The following is a 9,049-nucleotide window of genomic DNA, read 5'->3' on the forward strand; positions in this document are numbered from 1 at the left end:
ATTGTTTTGTTCCTGGTTGCAAAGGGGAAGATTTCAATGTTGCATCAGTAAGGATGCTTTGTGGTAGCTTTTTTTATAGGAACATTTATAAAATTAACAGTTACCTTTTATTTCTTGTTTGCTAAGACTTTCTACCAACATAAATGGATATGAATTCTAGTAAGTCATTTTTCTGGATCTTTTGAGGTCATATGATTTTTATCCTTTTATCCATTAAAGTGGTGACTTACATTGATAGATTTTCTAATCTTATACCAACCTTATATTCTTAGGATAAATTTGTCTTGACTATGATATATTGTCTATTTTTAAACTATATTATTGGACTTTCACAATAATTTTGCACCGGTGTCATGAAAACCACTGATAAACCTAAACTAAAATGGGAACGAGAAAGACATACCAACATCATCATCACTGGGCACATAGATTTGGGCAAGTCTACTGCTACTGGCCATCTGATCTACAAATGTGGGATTGACAAAAGAACTATCAGAAAATTTGAGAAGGAGGCTGCTGAGATAGAGAAGTGCTCCTTCACGTATTCCTGGGACTTGGATAAACTGAAAGCTGAATGTGAGCATGGTGTTACTATTGATATTTCCCTGTGGAAATTTGAGACCAGCAAGTGTTACGTGACCACCACTGACGTCCCAGGACACAGAGACTTTATGAAAAGCATGATTACAGGCACATCTCAGGCTGAGTGTGCTGTCCTGATAGTTGCTGCTGGTGATGGTGAAGTTGAAGCAAGTATCTCCAAGAATGGGCAGACCCATGAGCATGCACTTCTGGCTTCCACACTGAGTGAGAAACAATTAATTGTTGGTGTTAACAAAATGGGCTTCCACTGAGCCACCCTACAACCAGAAGAGATATGAGGAAATCATTAAAGATGTCAGCACCTACATAAAGAAAACTGGCTACAATCCTGATACAGCAGCATTTGTCCTAATTTCTGGTTGGAATGGTGACAGGATGCTGGAGACAAATGCTAACATGCCTTAGTTCAAAGGAGAGACACTCACATGTAAAGATGGCAATACCAGTGGAACCACACTGCTTAAAGCTCTGGATTGCACTGTCACCAACTCGTCCAACAGACAAGCCCTTGCTTCTGCCCCTCCAGGATGTCTACAAAATTGGTGGTATTGATACCGTTCCTGCAGGCTGAGTGGAGACTGGTGTTCTCAAATCTGGCAACGGTGGTCACCTTTGCTCCAATCAAAATAACAACTAAAGTCAAGTCTGTTGAAATGCACCATGAAGATTTGAGTGAAGCTCTTCCCGGGGACAGTGTGGATTTCAATGCCAAGGAGATGTCTGTTAAAGATGTTCATCATGGTGGTGCGGCTGATGACACCAAAAATGACCCACCAATGAAGGCAGCTCAGGTGATTATCCTAAACCATCCAGGTCAAATCAGTGCTGGATATGCATCTGTGCTGGCTTGCCACGCAGCTCACATTGCTTGCAGGTTTGCCAAGCTGAAGGAGAAGATAGATCATTGATCTGGAGAAAAGTTGGAAGATAGCCCCAAATTCTTGAAATGTGGTGACGCTGTCATTGTTGATATGGTTCCTGGCAAGCCCATGTGTGTTGAGAGCTTCTCTGACTATTCCCCGCCCCCAGGCTGTTTTGTTGTTTGTAACATGAGACAGACGATTGCTGTGTGTGTCATCAAAGAAGCGGACAAGAAGGCAGCTGGAGCTGGCAAGGTCACCAGTTGTGCCCAGAAAGGTCAGAAGGCTAAATGAATATTACCCTCAATACTGCTACTTCAGTCTTAATCAGAGGTGAAAGAATGGTCCCAGAACTGTTTGTCTCAATTGGCCATTTAAGTTTAATAGTAAAAGACTGGTTAATGATAACAATGCATTGTAAAGCCTTCAGAAGGAAAAGAGAATGTTTTGTGGACCATTTGTTTTCAACCCATAAGGTTCCCTCATGCCACCATGTATTTGATCCCCTCTCCTTGCCCTCAGACTCAAGAAACCACTGATTTCGTTTCTGTTCCTATAGTTTTGTGTTTTCAATAATGTCCTATACGTGGGATCATAGATATGTAGCCTTTGTGACTGGCTTCTTTCACTTAGCATAATACTTAATACTTTTAAGATTCATTCATGCTTGCGTGTATCAGAATTTTGTTCCTTTTTATTGTTCAGTAGTAGTCCACTGTGTAGATGAACCACAATTTGTTTATCCACTCCCCAGTTGATACACATTTGGGTTGTTCCTAGTCTCTATTATCAGTAAAGTTTCTATAAACATCCTTGCTCAAGCCTTTGGGTGGATATGGTGGTCACCCTGCAAAGGTATATTTGCCAAGTTTGCTTTGGATGTCGAGACTGATAATGCCACCCATACACCAAGGAAAGACTGAGTACATTATGAGGTTTCCTGGGGAGAGCAGGATAGCTACGAAACCATTCTAAAAATGGCTTGAAAGACGAAGGAAAGGAGCCAAGCTTGGAGTTTTTATGGTGGTTGTTGGGTGGGGCAAGGGTGAGAGTTCCAAGCATGGGCAGGGGCTTTTGTGGTTTAAGCCTCCCATGATCAAGGGAGAGAGCACCTGAGCTGAGGTCTTGTCTTCTTGCTCAGATGTGGACAGAGGGGAGGAGAGAGGTGTTAGGCTTAAAAGCTATCAAACATCAAAAGAACAACAACAAAAAGTTAGACTCCTACAGTGCATGTATAACTTCATAAGAAACTAGCAAACTCTTTTCCAAAGTGGATGTACCATTTTGCATCCACACCAGCAGTGTATGAGAGTTCCTGTTGTTCTACGTCCTTGTCAACGTTTGTCATTTTGGGGATTTTTTTTTCCTTTAAAATTTTTACCTATATTAGTAGTTGTGGTTTTAATTTTCATTTGCCCAGTGACTAGTGATCCTGAGCATTTTTCATGTGCTTATTTGCCATCTATATATCTTCTCTGCTAATTTTTGTGGAAACTCTCAACTCTGTTCAATTCTGTTTTTAATGAATATAGGACTATTCAAGTTCCCTGTTCCTTTTGGTGGGTAATCCTTTCCTAAGAATTTATCCATGTCATCCAAACTAAAAATTTACTAGCATATAACTATTCATATTTTCTGTTTTTCCTATTATTATAGTATCTTTAATGATGTCCCTTACTTTCCGAAAATTGGCTTTTTGTGATTTTTAAAAAAAAATGTTCATTAATCTTGCTAGGGAGTTGTCAATTTGTTAGTCTTGTCAAAGAACAAAATTTTAACCTTTGTTGTTCATTTTATTATGTACTTTTTCTATTTTATGAACTTACTGTTTTTATGATTTCATTTCCTGTTCTTTTATTATTTATTTTCCTTTTCTTTCTTTTTAACAGTTTTAGATGGATGGAGGCTCATTAATTTTCAGCCTTTTTTTCCCTCTGAATATAGACACATAAGACTATAAAATTTACATAATACTAGTTTAGCTGCATTCTGCAGATTTTGATAATATTTTTTCATCATTTAGTTCAAAAATTATCAAATTTCTCTTTCAGTGTATTCTTAGACATGGCTATTTTGTTGTATGCTTCTTAATTTCAAAACATATGGGAACTTCTGATTATATTTTTGTCACATACTTCTAAAATAATTTTATTATGGCCAGAGAACATAATTCATGTAATATTAGTTCCTTGACATTTATTGAGAGTTTATTTCCAAGTATATATTTTCTTTTTCTTTCTTTTCTTTTTTCCTTTCTTTCTTGTTTTCCTGTGTACTTGCAAAGAAAATATATTCTGTAGCTGTAGAAGTGATGTCCATGTTGGGATGGAAACTCTGTGTACCTTCTTAGATTCTCTATAACTCCTGCTTCTTTCTCTCTTGGTCAACGACGTACCTGAGATTAATTTCCCCTCTAGTACTTGGATGAAATACAATATCTTGTCATTTTACAAAAAGTAGATGGCAGCCACCTTTCAACTTAAGCTATTCTCTGAAAACCAGAGAACCATATCTTCTGCAGCCACAGGGCAGGTTGCTGAAAATCGGGCTCAGGATCTGATTATAAAAGTGGCAGAGCTGCAAAAGAGACTAAATGTACAGTCTCAGCAGGTCTCATATAAAAATTAGGCCCAGACATGGAAAGAATAAGACTCTAAGATTTGGAGTTGGGATATTTGAGTGAACAATCTGAGAATCTTGAACCCACCCCCAAATTTCCCTGAGCTCTTCCTGATGGCAGAAACAGCCCCTTCCACATTATCAGGGATGATCAGCCTTACCTGAGGTGGATGCCTTGCAAGATGATGTTGGTTCTTCTCAGGGCCTACTCCTCATTACTTCTAGGGTTATATCAAGAGCCAGGTACCAGCAAAGCCCAGACTGAGAAATACAAACCCTGCCTCAGAAAAAAAAAATGCCTTCATAGCAAAATAATTATAGGACCTGCCTAATAATAGGACCTGGGAGCATGCGTAAAAGTGGATCTTGGTGTAGGACAACGGAAGGCAGAATTTAAGACTGGAGACGACACTGACATAGGGCACTCATCTTTGAGGATTCTTACTGGGGTAAAAACACCTGAAGCCATCCTGGCAAGCTAAGGACCAGCAGGCTTGGAGTGGCAATCAAGGTGGTTTGACCTGCAGGATCTGAAGTGGTGGTTGATACATCACAATTCCCTAAATGGAGAGCCAACTAGGGCGCTAGTATACTTACATAAACAGAGAAAAGTGAGAATGTGTGAACTGTCTTCCACCTCAATGGAAAATTAAGGCCCCACACCCAGTTTCCAGACCTAAATGTACAGATCCAGAGCACCTGATTGAAAAGGTCAGTTCCACTTGAGTAAAGTGCCTGTAACTCCGTCACAAATATATGCAGTGAATATCCCCGCAATCCTTTCTCACAGGAACAATCTGTGACCATATGCCAGAGTAACCATGCCCCAAGCAAGGTCTAGGGCATGTCAGGATGTTTCCCCTCAGGTGAAGGACACGCTCCTGCACCTCAAATATCTGAACAGTAAAACAAAAACAACAGAAGGCACCTGGTGGGCCTCTTGGGCATTTGAATTTGGAGGAAACAAGTACCAAATTTTGAAATACTTCTCTGATTCAGTTATTGAATAACCCCAAAGGCTGCCAAATTTTTAGGGGCCTAAAGCAAGAGATGGCTGTACAATCAGATCCACAACCAGATCCTCGTTGTGGCACAAGTTTCCCTCTTTCTTGGTCATATAACCCAGCAGGTCAGATGATGCTAGAGATATCTAATGGGAAGGAATCTAGAAAGTTCCAATAGGGGAAAGTTTCAGTAGGGAGCCACAAAAAAGACCATTATAATTTGGGAGTAAATCTACACCCTCCACAGAAGAAAACCAGTCTTCATTTACAGAACATCTCTTGTGCCCTGGTAGCAACAAACCACCCCGTCACATGACACAAAGTGACAGTTGATACGAGTTATACCTCATGAGCTGGATGTGATCTATTCCAATGAATCATAAGATTTGGTGTGCACCGCAGTGATCTATTGTGCAAAAGTAGTGGCCCAGTTGGAGCTGAGCTTGGACAGGACCACACGGCCCAAGTAAATTACCCAGACTCCCACATCACCTGCCTCTGCTGCACTGCTGCCTCTCCCTCGACCAGCACCAGGCCTCATGGCCCTACAACTAGCCAGCACATGAGGAAAGGACTCAGGTGCAGATCCTAACTAGGTCGCCTCATTATGCGGGCTTTTGCTGAAAATGGTTGCCCGCTGCACTGCTGCCTCATCTCAGCACCACTTGGGGATATCCCTGAAAGACATATAAAAGGAGGTCCTTCACATGGGCCAAAATCAGAGTGGCTCAGTCATTCATTCATATGGAAAGAAAAGTGGTTGGAGGTACAGATATATGCTTTTGGCAGTGGCTAATGGCTTCGGCTTCTCAAGGGCTTGGAAGGATCAAAACTGAAGGTCTGAGGAAGAGGTATGTAAGTGGGTGAACAGTACGCAGATCTATTTTACCTAAAAGACCAACAGAGACCAATGCATTTCAGAGAAAGCTCTCAGTAGTCAGGAGGATGGGATGGTGGTCCTCTGGCTGCTAGGCAGACTCTTCTTACCAACCCAGTCCTTGAGCAAAGGGACCATGGACAGTGTAAAGGGTCACAGCTCAGCATGGACCCAACAACGTCTTCCTCTGTCAACACTGACGTAGTTGCTGACTGATGCTGAGCTCTTGACTTGGCACCATTAACCACAGGGCAGTGTTCTGGCCTCATGAACCCTGCCCATACTTCTGCCAGCATCACCCCCCAAACCTGCAGAATGCCTTATCCAGGTATCTTGCACAGTACTGCCTCAGAACAAAAGGACCCATTTTACATCAGAGGTGTGACAATGAGCCCATGACTATGGAATGCATTGACTTTGTCACTTGTCCATCATCAAGTAACTGGCCTGATACAACGGTGGGATGGCCTTACTGAAGGCTCAGCTAAGGTGCTGGCTGGGGGAGACAGCACTCAGTGACGTCTGGACACAATCTTCCAATGCAGGATGTGGTATGTACTCTGAACCAATGACCAATGATCGACAGTGTGACTATAGCTAGAATACACGAGTCTGAGAACCAACAGGTATAGCGGTGGGCCCTTTTATTATTACACCCAGCAGCCCACTTGTTTATTTTTTGTTTCCCATTCATGCCACCTTAGGCTCTCAGTGTTGTAGGCCCTAGTTCCTCTGGAGGTAGGAGTGGAGACAGTTCTTTCAGGAGTCACTGAAATTGTTCCTCTTCAGTGGAAGCTGTGATTACCACCTGAGTACTTTCTGTTCTTTTTCCATGGCCCAACAGGCAAAGAAAGGAATGACTATCATGATTAGGGTTATAACTGACAAACATCAGGGACTAGATTGCTGGTGTGTAATGTGAGTAGGGTGGCGTGTGTCTGGAACTGAGGTAAGTAGCTGGGCTATCTTTCTTATACCCAGAAATGACTTTCAATGAGCACGGGAAACAACCACAACCAACACCTTGGGGATGAAGGGCTGGGGCACCACACCAAGCAAACAACCCAGACTGTCCAAAGCACTCATTTGGGTGGAGGAAATCCAGCAGAGGGGACTCTACCTTGTTTCACTAACACTCTTGTCATAGGCTTCTGGATCAGAAATGGTCACCAGCTTGGGGTCTCCAATCCGACTTGTAGCGTAAGGATGTCTCCATTCTCAATAGAGGGGGCCTGGGGGACAGCAGGCCTCATTACAGTAGGAGGGTTGTATATAATGGGAGGACGTGAGTGGTACAAAGCGTGGACTGAGTTGGGACACAAACTTGTACACTTTCTCAAATTCCCTCAGCCATTCTCCTCTCTCCCTTGGTTGGCACCTCACCTGCACCAGGCTACTCCCACTTCTGGAGTTGGTTGAGGCACACTGCAGGGCAGATACGGTCTTCCCTCAGCCATCGAAGTGTTGGATGCTGCAAACTGGAAGTGCACAGGAGTCAGTCCCACAATGAGCTAGGACCTCAAAGAAGGACCCTCTCAGAATAAAGGCGTTTAGCATCTAAACCTACCCCTACTCCAGCCAATTGCAGGGAGTAACAGATAGGCAACCTTGGTGTTGACCAGAGCAGGAAACTGGGTGGGGGCAGAGTGGGGAGCTGAAAAACTGTGACCATGAACATGCACTGGATGGATGTGCACTACTGGAATGGCCAAAGACCTTCAGACTGTGAACAGGGTTGACACAGCCTCCGTCATTAGGGTCCTGTATCCCCATATGCCTGCAAACACTTGGCATCATGCATCTTCCTCTCCCCCGCCCCCATCCCCTGCCGCCAACCTTTTCTAACCAGCCTAATAAAGTGATGGGTCATTATTGTTTTATTTGCTTGTGATTATTAACGATTTTGAACATTTTATCTCATACTTCAGGATCTGGTTTGGTTTGTTCTGTAAATCACATTTCTTGGCAGTTGCTGTCAACATGGATGTATCTCTTTATTCTTTAGAAAAGCTTTGTTTTTTCTCCATAAAGTTTGTTAAAAATTACTCTGGGATATTATAGTTTCTGCTGTTATTGTGAATGGAATACTGTTCCTATCATATTTTCTAATTGTTAGTACACTGATTTTAAGAGGTAGATAACCTCTTCACCAGTCATGCAGAACTGTGCTTACTAATTCTACTGATTTTCTTAGTTTTCTAAAGGAGGTTGTACTGTTTAGAAATTATGGTAAATAAACCTCTTATCCTTTTAGAACTCAGTTTTGTTTTCTAAAAGTATTATATTTATTAGCACTTTCAGGGCGATACTTAATTATGCTGGTGATATCACCCTTACCGTGCTCCTAACACCAGCGAAAGTGTTCCCCATGATCATTATGCATGTTTGCTGTAATTTTTTTAGATTCCTTTATTGAGTTAAGAAAACTATCTTCTATCTCTATTTTATTGAGATTTTTATAATTTCTACTTAATTTGTCAATTATTTTAAATCGTGTGTGTGCACACACGTGTGTGTGTGTGTGTGTGTGTGTGTATTCAAAGGGACTCGATTAAAAAGGAATTATTGAATTATGGTTAGCAATTAGTATTTTGCAAATTGTTAAGACTTGACTTGTGGCCAGATACTAGGGAACTTTTTTTCCAATTAATACAGACTATCTTGGGCTACACCAGGAATGCATGGAAGATCTCACAGAGATGTGCCTGCTTCTGAAGGACTCAAGGAGGACCACTTAGGTCCTCACGCTCCTCCAGTGGCACAGTGCCCCCTGCATGCTGGAGAACAAGCCTTCAGGGCTTGGATCTAGAGGCTTGAAAGCATGGCGTACTTTCTAAGGGCCTCTTCCTGCAGCCATGGCACCACACCTCAGCAGGTCATGTTTTCCTAATGACAGCCCATCTGCCAGACTCAGGACTCACCCTCAGCAAGATTCACAAAATCCCCCAGAGCTTCCTGTGTTCCCATAAAGACTCCCTTACCAAGACTCTCCACACACCCAAAACAGGGATCCCTAGAGTTGCACATGTTCTCGGGTAGGGCTGCCATCCCCAGACATGACACCCCTCTAATGTTGCAGCTGAGGA

General features: G+C 42.3%; 1 pseudogene; it reads left to right on the plus strand.

Moving 5' to 3' along the window:
* Positions 1 to 353: 353 nt before the first annotated feature.
* LOC130844478 (elongation factor 1-alpha 1-like) lies at positions 354 to 1,757 on the plus strand (annotated as a pseudogene).
* Positions 1,758 to 9,049: the final 7,292 nt, after the last annotated feature.

This window comes from Hippopotamus amphibius, chromosome 2 (genome assembly GCF_030028045.1).
Source record: "Hippopotamus amphibius kiboko isolate mHipAmp2 chromosome 2, mHipAmp2.hap2, whole genome shotgun sequence".
Lineage (NCBI taxonomy): Eukaryota > Metazoa > Chordata > Mammalia > Artiodactyla > Hippopotamidae > Hippopotamus > Hippopotamus amphibius.